This window comes from Panthera tigris, chromosome C2 (genome assembly GCF_018350195.1).
Source record: "Panthera tigris isolate Pti1 chromosome C2, P.tigris_Pti1_mat1.1, whole genome shotgun sequence".
NCBI classification, from domain to species: Eukaryota; Metazoa; Chordata; class Mammalia; order Carnivora; family Felidae; genus Panthera; species Panthera tigris.
Window position 1 is genome coordinate 32,869,567 of NC_056668.1, and position 12,160 is coordinate 32,881,726.

The window sequence follows — 12,160 nt, forward strand, 5'->3', positions numbered from 1 at the left end:
TTGTCAGTGCAGAGCCTCCGTGCGGCTCTATCCTAGGACCACAAGATTATGACCTGAGCTAAAATCAAGAGTCAGGCACTTAATCAGCAGCTACCCAGGGGCCCCTCATGTATTCATTCTTTAATCGTTGTATGTCTTCTATGTTTTTAGCTTTTCTTCCCAAATATAATATATTAAATATATATATACACTAAATACACACACACACACACACACACACACACACACACCCCAAATATATAACAAATGTATTTTGACTGTATTCCTCAAATATTACAAAAATAGTTAGATCTGTACTGAATATACAGGTACTCTTTCACTGAAGTTTGTTTAATCGCTTGATTTTTCAGTTGTATTGATGGTTTCAGGACCTTGCAACAGAAACACGAGGCTCTCTGCAATCTTAGAAAACCCCTTGCATTTTTGCGAGTCTTCACTTCCTGACACATGTTAGATTTAAGATAGCAATTTTACCTGACAGAGGTAAGATAATTCGACATAAACATTAAAAAATGAAGTAAGTTTTCATAAGCTAAATCCGTGTTAATAAGAATAGTTAAGATTATTTTCTCACTTGGGGCACCTGGGTGCCTTAGTCAGTTAAGCGACTTTGGCTCAGGCCATGATCTCACGGTGTGTGAGTTCGAGCCCCGTGTCAGGCTCTGTGCTGACAGCTCAGAACCTGGAGCCTGCTTCAGATCTGTGTCTCCCTCTCTCTCTGCCCCTCCCCTGCTCACTATCTCCCTCTCTCTCTCTTTCTCTCTCTCTCTCAAAAATAAACATTAAAAAATTATTTTCTCACGAAATTTGTCAGTTAATATTGTCCTTTCCTGAAAAAATAATTGATAGAGGAAAAAGATGGTAGTTTTCCAAAGGTTTTTATTTGGAAGAACAAAATAAATAATTTTATATTAATAATAATAATAATAATATTAATAATAATGTTGATAAAAAAGCCACCATCTTTGGGTCCTTCCCATTTTTGGTGTTGTTACTGTGAAAATGTTACTGGCCTCAAGATCCATTCTCTGATAAGGGCTTTTCCAGAGCAGATGCTGACTATTGTTCCTGGAGATGAAACTTTGTGGACCCAATCACAGTTAATATATCTAAACTGTTTTCTTAGACGTAAATTTCCAAGTGAAAATGCATGGGATTGGCTAGGAAAGAATGCTTTTCAAGTAGTTTTGTGCTGCTTAGAATTGTAAGATGAGTCTGGTTTTCCAAAGAAAATAACAGTATCTTTTTAGTTCCAAATGAGTGATTCGTGGTCTGGGGACCCATGTGAGGCAAGCCTGTGTTCCAGCCCTGTTCCTTGACTGGAGGCCTCACATGCCTTCCAAGAGCCTCCATGGCATTTGCATTAGAAACCCTACACTTTGCAGCCGCTCAGGAGCCCAGTGAAAGAAAAGACACTAATTATATATTGGAAGACTAATGAAGTCAAGTAAAGGAAGGAAAAGTACTCCACAGATCACAATAGCAAAAAAACCATAAAATCCCTTTAAAATATTGGTTAGCAAATTCAAACCCTATACCACTAGCAGTCATGTTTTGCATCATTAATTTTTTGCAACTAAAATTGCTTACCCTTTCTAGTTCAAGGTTTCTTTAATCATCATTTAGAACAGGGAATCCTTACATTTCCTGTGTACAAAAGAGCAATATGTTATCTAAGATAGTTCAAGAGGAAATTGTAAGATATTTTTGAACTAGTCCCACCTACTATGTCTGAAAATTTGTGTACTCGTTTTTAATCACTGTGAATCTCTGGAGTTTTTTTTTTCTTTTCTTTTCAATAAAATATGCTAAGTATATAACAAATGCATCTTACTTGTATTCTTCAAATATTATAAGAATATATTTATACATATATTACAGAATATATTGTTAGTTATATATAATGAATTATTTCAATTGGCTTAGCAGATACCTTTATAAATATGAAATTACTGTTGTCACTTTAGTGGTTCAAGCTGAGGAAGGAAAACTGTGAAGAAAATTATTACCATTTAATATATAAAAAGATTTAGGAGTACCTGGGTGGCTCAGTCGATTAAGGATCTGACTTCGGCTCAAGTCATGATCTCAGGGTTCGTGAGTTTGAGCCTGCATCAGGTTCTGTGCTGACAGCTCAGAGCCTGGAGCCTCCTTCAGATTCTGTGTCTCCCTCTCTCTCTGCCCCTATCCCATTTGCACTCTCTCTCTCTCTTTATCTCAAAAATAAATAAACCTTAAAAAATTTAAAAAATTTGTATACACACACACGCACACACACATATATGTATATATAAAGGTTTTTAAACATTCTAAAAAAAAAAAAAGGTAGTTACAGCAATGTGTTTAAAATGCACAAACCCAGGCACCTGGGTGCTGAGTCAATTAAGCATCCAACACTTGATTTCAACTCAGGTCATGATCTCATGGGTTAGTGAGTTTGGGTTAGTGAGATTGAGCCCCACATCAGGCTCTGCACTGACAGCATGGAGCCTGCTTGGGATTGTCTCTCTCCCTCTCTCTCTGCACCTGCCCCTCTGTTTCTTTCTCTCACTCTTTATCTATCTAAAAATAAATATGAACAAACAAACAAACATTAAAAAATGCACAAACTAAACTCACAGGTTTAAATCACCTGCTTTTCCTTTTCCTTTTTTTTTTTTTTTATGTTTATCTATTTATTTTGGGAGATAGAGAGCACAGGGAGGGAAGGGGCAGGGAGAGGGAGAGAAAATCCCAAGCAGGCTCCGTGCTGTCAGCACAGAGCCAGACATGAGACTCAATCCCATGAACCATGAGATCATGACCTGAGAGGAAACTAAGAGTCAGATGTTTAACCAACCAAGCCACCCTGGTGCCCCTGAACCACCTACTTTTCTTAATCAGATGTTAGACAAAAACAGCGCACAAAACTTTTTCTTTAATTGAAACGAAAATTATTCCTGACACCTCTAACAATAAATATGGGTTAACTAATCACAAAATGATTTTTTAAAAACCTCAAAATATTATGACTTAATACCCTTGTGATTCTAACATTATAACCAACTTGTCCCAATCCAGCTTTGATACATATGTTCTTTAATAAGTCATCCTGGGATACTTACGCTTTGCTCCAGTGCTGTGGCATCTATTCCTGTCTCCCTAGCTTCATTTACTGTTCACAGTCCTGCTATTTTTGTGCCTCTGTCATCCCCAATCAAAGTGATTATTATAGCATTGCTTCTTCAATTTCCTGTGTCTGAGTTTCCTGCTACCAATTTCTTTTAGCAGAAACCAAAGCAGGGAGCAGAAAAGTGCTCATGATAGATTTCTACCCTATGAGAATCATCTCCTCTTATCAAAAACAGGCTCCTTTTCCCTCTGCCTCTCCCTGAAAATCTCCATTCTATTACTGAGGTGGATTACAGGCAGACAGTTATTTAAATGCAATAGGTTTTCTGCAATTTCTTCAGACTCCTAAGGGCAACCGGCAATTTATCTCACTTCAGGATTTTTTTTATAGTTAACTCTCTGCATGGTGCTTTGTGAGTTATAAAGTCCTTTGTCAACCCCCTCAAGGAGCTAACAGTCTAGGAAATGTAGAATATAAATTTTAGTAAAAATTATTTAAACATGATTTAATAAGGATAGAAGAGTGAAAAGAAATTAAGGACAGAGTTATTTTGAAAAAGTAATTAAGGACGGGGTGCCTGGGTGGCTTAGTTTGTTAAGTGTCTGACTCTTGGTTTTGGTTCAGGCCATGACAGTTAGTGGGTTCACGCCTCGCTTCAGGCTATGTGCTAACAGTGTGGAGTCTGCCTGGGATTCTCTGTCTTTCTCTTACTCTGCCTCTCCATCCCCTAAAATAAATAAATAAACTTAAAAAAATAATTAAGTAGATTTTTGTCCGTAGACACAAAAAAATTTACTCCAATCATTACATTGGGAAGATATTTTTGTATTAGTGGTTTGTTGTTGTTTTTTTTTTTTTTTTTTTCCTATTCTTTCCCCTCAAACTTTATTGCAAATAAGATCAATTGAGAATGTTGTTAAACTGCTGATTCTGATTTAGGTAGATTTTGCAAAGGTGAGGCCTAACATGCTGCATTTTTTTTTTTTTTTTTTGATTTATTGCCAAGTTAGCTAACATACAGTATAATCTTGGCTTCAGGAGTGGATACCCATGATTCATCACTTACATACAACACTCAATGCTCATCTCAACAAGTGCCCTCCCCAATGCTCATCACCCACTTCTCCCACCACCCCGAACACCATGCTCCCGTCAACCCTCACTTTGTTCTCTGTATTTAAGAGTCTCTTTATGGTTTGTCTCCCTCTCTGTAACTTATTTTTCCTTCCCTTACCCTATGGTCTTCTGTTAAGTTTCTCAAATTTGACATATGACTGAAATCTTATGATATCTGTTTTTCCCTGATGGACTTATTTCATTTAGCATAATACCCTCCAGTTCCATCCATGTGGTTGCAAATGGCAAGATTTCGGATGCTGCATTCTTAGCACACTCCCACAGTGCTAGGTGATGCTGAAGTTGCTGGTCAAGGACCATACTAAGCAAGATGAAAACTTGAAAAAAATTCAGCAGTAAAGTGGCAAAGGTAGGAATAGTGTTGAGAATAGTGTTGAGAATAGTGTTGAGTGCAGTTTAAAATGCAGGGCCAGATTTTTGGAGGTGATTTTGCCACCTTACAAAGCAGGAAGGAAGCCTTTTAAAAGATTTTAAACACTGGAGAAAAGGATAAATCCTGCCAAGACAAAAATCAAACACAAGAGGTAGACATAAACATAAGTATAAATCACACAGAATGACTACAATCTTGGAAGGAAAGGGGCACCTGGGTGGCTCAGTGGGTTAAGCATCCAATTTTGGTCCAGGTCACGATCTCACAGTTCGTGGGTTTGAGCCCCACATGGGACTCTGTGCTGACAGCTCAGAGCCTGAAGCCTGCTTCAGATTCTATGTCTCTCTCTGCCCTTCTCCAGGTCGTGCTCTGTCTCTCTCAAAAATAAACAAACATAAAAAACAAAACAAAAGAATCTTGGAAGGAGAGAAAATGTTGTCATAATTAGCACAGCATAGTAACAATGCAAAGTTACTACACTGAAAATGTCTACATGCAAAAACAGGGCCAAACCTAACTTACAAATACCTGGAAGCAAATTATAGACTGTGACATTTGTGAACCAAAACTATCAGGGGAAAGTACCAACAGTCTCCCACTATTATATATCCTATGGTTGAGTTTCCCATAATTGGGGAAATTACACTGAACATGCAAAGTGCATGGATAAGCCTCACCCTGGGAAAACCACCTTCCTGATCATGGTATTTTTCTCTCCCAGGTAATTATCTTTTTTTTTCCCTTTTTAATGAAATATTGTTCTGATTAAAGTGCTCCTTAACCAGACTTGATGTTTTATGTTATGTAAAGGGCATCTATAACAATGCAATTGAGCAGTGAAATAGAGAAGCCTCAGTATGGTGCCCTCGTTCAGACCTCAATTTGGGGCTTGATCAGAATATTCATTACAGTCAATGCAAATTCTGATTCCAAAATAGGTTGATTGTTCTCTCCCAGAGGTGTGGTCTTGGTTTAATAAATAAGGTAGGGAAAAGGGAAAGGAAACAAACAAACAAACAAACAAACAAAAAACAATTAGTGGTTTCCCCTAGACACTGAGATACAGAAATTTTATTTAAGTGGAACAACACCCATAGGATACAAACTTAAAATTTTAGTGGAAATGGATAATCAGTAAATTCTTTTTTTACATTCTTTTATCCTTGAGAAACAGACAGGACACTTTTGCCCTTTAGAAAATCATTTGCCTTGGACAAACTAACTTTTAGGAAATCTATCAATTGTTTCATCCGTTCTTTTTTTAAAATATTTATTTATTTTTGAGAGAGAGAGAGAGAGAGCATGAGAGAGAACGAGTGGGGGAGGGGCAGAGAAAGAGGGAGACACAATCTAAAGCAGGCTCCAGGCTCGTGCTGACAGCTCAGAGCCCAACTCAGGGCTCGAACCCACGGACTGGGAGATCATGACCTGAGCCCAAGTCTGACGCTCATTGTACTGAGTCACCCAGGCGCTCCTGTTTGATCCATTCTTTGGTACATTCACAGAACAAATATCTGATATCCATTGTACTAACTATGAGTAAAATTTAGTACCTGGACTCAAGTAGATTACTATGTAGTTTACTCACATGTATATACATTAAAGAAAATATTAGGACTTATATGTGACTGCTAACTGAGGCCTGCTCTATAACATACTACATACTACTCACTTATTAAACCTAGTATTGAACCCCTCACAAACTGGATATGTAAGCAGAGGAGAATGGAATTACGCTTAGTAAAGCTTACACGAGGGTCCTGGAGTCACATGCTCCCATATGCCCATTAGGTATCTGGCACAAGCTTTTGAGTCATTTGAGAATTTAGTAAAAGAATGAGAATTTTACAGATGGATGAGCTTAGGGTAGGGAAAAAAAGAGAGTCCATTTCCTTCCGACTGCTCCCACCGTGGGCCAGAAGTTGTCAGGGAGGAGGCAGCTATCAGAATCCGAAGATGGAGGAGTGTGCGCAAGGCCTTGGGTGGGGTGTCCAAAGCAGCCCAAAGTAACCCTGTGGCAGGGCACCCCGGAATAGATGCCACATTCATGTTTCTATTCTTAAAGGCAAATAATAGATTTCTGCTTCTCTGGAAAATCTAGTGGTGTAGCTACTGGGTATTTGTCCTGCCTTCTTTACTTCTCTTTGTGTTCACAAAATAACACTCTATTTCAACTTAAGGATTTCTTCCTTCTTTGAGAGGTGATAGCTATAGCTGTTAGCTTTGTGAGTTTAGCTGTCTGGACGAACACGAACCCTAGCCGTAGCTTGAAGAAGGATGTGGTGAGGATGTGATTAGCAAGGCAAGAGGAACAGTGTTGTATATCGGGTAAATTCAGGACTCTGACTAATAACTTATATTCACTGGGGTTCTTTGTTGGTCTCCCTGTCTTGCATTCTCTCTCTTCCTCCTCATACTGAGTGTACAGAAAGGACACCCAAGTGGCTGCATCACACTCTACCCCAGTTCGAGTAAGCAGGCACTCCGGCGGGGAATTCAGGCCTTGATAGCCTGGCAGTATCTCTACTGTTGCCTCAGGCCAGGGAACCCTGACTGAGTTGTCCACCTGTTAAGCTGCCTCCAGCTTCTCTGTGGTTTTCTTTTATGGGCCAGTGTTATCTTCCTACGCTTTAGTTTTTTCCTTTTCGTCTTATGTTAATATTATTTCACCTAAGTATCTGCATGCCAGAGTTCTTTCTAATACTCAAATCTGAACATTTTTATTGCTTAAAAACTCTCAAAAATTTCCCAGGATCCCATATTTTCATTGTGTGTTTTATTATCAGCATCCCCAAATGATCTGAGAGCTCCCTCAGTCTCTTTATATCCAACACTTAGCATAATGGCAGGACCTAATTACATGCTTGGTATGATAATTAACAATTATTTAAAAAATCTGAATCTTGAAACTCTTTATTCCTATGAATATTTGCAATAGTGTAACCCAGTTATGTGCTCCCTAGATGGATGTATAATAGTGGGAAAAGTAATCTTAGAAAACATTGTGAAAAATAATCATAGAAAAATAGCTTCTCCTATGTATGTGCTTCTGGAGTTTTTATCATGTTCACTGTGCTATTACACAGAGGCTAAAAGATAGAATGGTGATTTTATATAAGGGTTTATTTTAAATACTTAGAATCATTTTTAAACTTTTTGTTTGTTTCATACTGACTGCTTTGCACTCTAATGAAGCAGCATGTTTCTTAGCATAATTATTCAGTAGAAAAAAAATTTTTTTGAGGTCTTGCTTAAGGCTGAAGATCTGGGTTCTGGAAATGATCCATGACCTCCTAGCACCACCCAGATATATAGATTTAACTTCCAGTAGGTTGGAACAGAAGGGCTCATTCCATGCTGCAACTCCCGAAGAATGTGTGAAAAATAGAGGGCATATCTCCAACCAGGCAATTTTCATGTTTGAAGATGTCTTAGGACAGCCCAAGTTCTTCATATTACTGATAGACACACACACACACACACACACACACGTGAAGGAAAATCCATTTCATAAGAACATTTTAAATTTAAATAGATATGTTTTGAAACTATGTTCATGTAACTAACACCAGTGATATTTTCCTCCTGATATAGATAGTTGCCAGTGGTATACAGCATCATATACTCCCATATGTACACATGTATACTCCCACAAATCATTTATCCTTACAGAAAGATCAACATTAATTTAAATTAACTGTTTGCCTACAAGTAGGAGGCAGCTTATGGACTAGGAAAATGTGTGATTATATGATCATTTTTTTCAATAAATATTGGCTTGGTGTTGCTGCTTTGATGAGCTCTCTATATCTTATCCCCAAATGTAGATACCCAGTGTTCATAACTTGAACTGGTATAATACTATTACTTCCAGATACACACTCCTACAGTCTTCAGTTGTATTTCTATTCTAACACAATACATGATATATAATTATTTAATTGCATCTCTGACTACAACGCAAACTGTCAGCTTCTTAATGAAAAAGGTGGCCTATTTATTGCATGTATAGTAACTAATGAAAATAACAGGCAATCAACATGTGTTTATAGAAGGAATGTGTAAATGAATGAATGAATGAGTGGATACATAAATGAATGAAAGAATAGACTTGGGCTAATAAATTGATTTGGGGTATTCAATTCTCTGAAAAGGATTTCAAGCTATGTACTGTATTAAATTTATATATACTGTTAAGTAACAAAAATTCAATCAAGTAACTTTTAAAGATCTAATTGGCTTTATTAATCAATTCATGGATCATCCCATCTAGCATGTAAAGGGGATCTGCAAAGAGCTACAGGGAAGGAAAGGGTTTTTCTTTTTTCTTTTTTTAAGTTCTTTCTTTCTTTCTTTCTTTCTTTCTTTCTTTCTTTCTTTCTTTCTTTCTTTCTTTTTTGAGAGACAGAGACAGCACAAGTGAGGGAGGGGGCAGAGAGAGAGGGTGAGAGAGAATCCCAAGCAGGGTCCATTCTGTAAGCACAGAACCCGATACAGGGCTCAAACTCGTGAAACTATGAAATAATGACCTGTGCTGAAATCAAGAGTCTGTCACTTAGCTGAGTGAGCCACCCAGGAACCCTGAGAAGGAAAGTTTTTTAAAGGTAGAGAGGGAGTGGGAAAAAATTATTGGCAAACAATTCATTGTTTTAGGCAATGTTGTCATCCTACCAGGAACAGAAGGAGCAAACATTTAAGGTGAAATTGTAGGAGCTTGTATGAGTCTCATGTTATGAGATATCACCCTAAAATAACAAGACTATGGTTACATAAATGTAATCCAGATTTCTATCAAAACCTAAAGTCAATCACTTATGAAAGCCTGTGGCATCCATGCAGGGCTAGTGTAATTACCTTCTAAGCAGGAAAGTTTGTTCAAAGCAGAAAGAAGTCAAGAATTTCAGATTGTAGCAATATTTCTTCTCTTCTTCCTAGTCTGTGTTTGTTCTTCCCTAGCTGAATTCTGAAGACCCCATTCCCTTCTCCCCAAAAAATGCATTGTTAGCTGTAAGCTAGAGAATTTCTCTGCTTTTAGAAGAGCTTCAGTGAAATAGATCGCTTTTCATGTGTTCATGTTTGAGCAGAAAGGAGAAATCTCCCCTCTGCTCCATTCCCATATACATGGATATCCTCTGTCTGTCTATCCAGCTATCTATCTAACAATCTACCTACCCACTTATCTACCTACCTTCTCATCCAGAAACAGAGAGAAAGGGAGAGGATGAGAGGAAGGAAAGAAGGAAGGAAGGAAGACAAAGAGAAATAGAGGTGGCAGATGGACACAGTAGGATGGGGAAATGATCACAAGGCAAGCCAGAGGGATATGTATCACTGAAAAATGGAGCCTTGACTCTTGCGTCATGTCAACCAGATATTCGAATGTGGCTAGTCATTTTATCCAGGCCATTGCTATAAGTATATATACATGAGCACGCGTGCACACACACACACACACACACATACACACACACACACAGTTGTTTCCAAGATCAAAAAATAGTTTTTTTTTTCCTATTGCTTTCTATATTCTAACTAATATTAGGCAACATTAGACTGCAGTTCAAGTACATAGGGCTACTTGTACCCCGATGTTTATAGCAGCACTTTCAACAATAGCCAAATTATGGAAAGATCCTAAATGTCCATCAATTGATGAATGGATAAAGAAATTGTGGTTTATATACAGAATGGAATACTACATGGAAATGAGAAAGAATGAAATATGGCCTTTTGTAGCAACGTGGATGGAACAGGAGAGTGTTATGCTAAGTGAAATAAGTCATACAGACAAAGACAGATACCATATGTTTTCATTTTTATGTGGATCCTGAGAAAGTTACCAGAAGACCATGGGGGGGGGGAAGGAAAAAAAAAGTTAGAGAGGGAGGGAGCCAAACCACAGGAGACTCTTAAAAACTGAGAACAATCTGAGGGTTTATGGGGGGTTGGAGGGAGGGGAGGGTGGGTGATGGGTATTGAGGAGGGGAGGGTGGGTGTTGGGATGAACACTCGGTGTTGTATGGAAACCAATTTGACAATAAATTTCAAACACTGAAATAAATTTCCAACATATTGATGAACACACATTTAAAAAAAATAAATAAAATAAAAAAATAAAGTATACTCAAATTAAAAAAAAATGGTGATACTTTTAATTCATTTTATTTTAATTCTCAGAGAACAGCCTTCTACATATTCAACTTATATTTACATATAATTTTGTAAATCACCCCGTGAATCAAGAACTTAATCCTCTTTTTAAATGAATTGGCAGTGTTTGTAGAACTAACACTATCATCTGACATCAATGTATGAGAGCCTTCTTAGAAGACAAGCAAGGTTATCCTGAGGAAGGAAACATGAATGCTTCCCAGTCCCACATACCATACAGTTTAGCTTATGTTGTAAGTTCTTGACTGCTTCAGACATACTATTTCAGACAGAGGATTTTTCTCATTTGCAGATATGAATTGGGTTCTTCAGGATAACTGTATTCATTTTGGTATGATCAGCAGCATTCATCACTGATCCATATATTCTGAGACTGAACATAAATTATAGATTTTATTGTTATAACAGTTTTTTGTGCTTTTATTTGCCATCACTATTATCTCTTTGTATCTGTAGTTCATTGACAGTTTTGTTGGCACCTTATCAACACCAGGGAATTTTCATCATAATCGCTTCATACATTGATAAAATTTCTAAAGATAGCTCTATTGATCTATCATGTGAGCAAAACCCTTAGGAAATAGAGGAGATAGGATTTCTAAAGTGCCATAGTTATTTGAAATAGAGACAGAGAATGAAGACTTTTAACTTTCTTAAACACTTTCACCATCTGAATGCAAGACTTAAGCCTTATGTAATGGCACAAAAATTTTTATCCTCTAAATAATTTATGAAAAAGAAATCCTATGTAAGTACAGCCTTTGAATGTATATGTGTGATGAGAAGTAATATATTATTCATTCTTCATGCAATTTTACTCTACCTAAAGAAAAGTTACTATGTTAGAAAAGGAAACAAAAATATATGAAAAAAGGAGTGAAAACAAATTAAGTTTGACAATGCTGCTAAACTAGCTTTGGGTTGCTCATGTCTTTCATTTTCTGTAGTCAAGTCTATGTCAGAATCTCAGCAGCACCAGCACATGGATCCCTATGAAGCACTGACAACGACACTACTCTCAATCTTTTCTCGCTTTTACTCCTCTTCTGTTTATTTTGGGAACTAAACTTTTATACAGACATTGTCTTCTTTATGTTACTCTCCTACGAAAGAGTATTGAACACTCAACTATCAAATCAGAAATATATCAGATGGCTAAACCCTTTCCGTTGATGCTTATCTGACACTTTGATTTTATTTCCTTATACAGTTTTTCCTGAGAAGCTAAGTTTCTTACTTTTATTACATGTTTTGCGTATTCTTTTTTTTTATGCCCCATCTGCAGCATCTTTTCCTTTTTCTCTTATTTTTAAGGCAAATATATGCACTTTCCTTTTTCTGGCTCAACGGTTACTGAAACGAAATAT

At 37.2% G+C, this 12,160-nt stretch overlaps 1 non-coding gene across 1 annotated transcript; it reads right to left on the reverse strand.

Annotated features, from left to right (window-relative positions):
- Positions 1–5,194: 5,194 nt before the first annotated feature.
- LOC122230897 lies at positions 5,195–5,351 on the reverse strand. The gene has a single exon (XR_006207964.1). It is a non-coding gene; the product is annotated as a U1 spliceosomal RNA (small nuclear RNA).
- Positions 5,352–12,160: the final 6,809 nt, after the last annotated feature.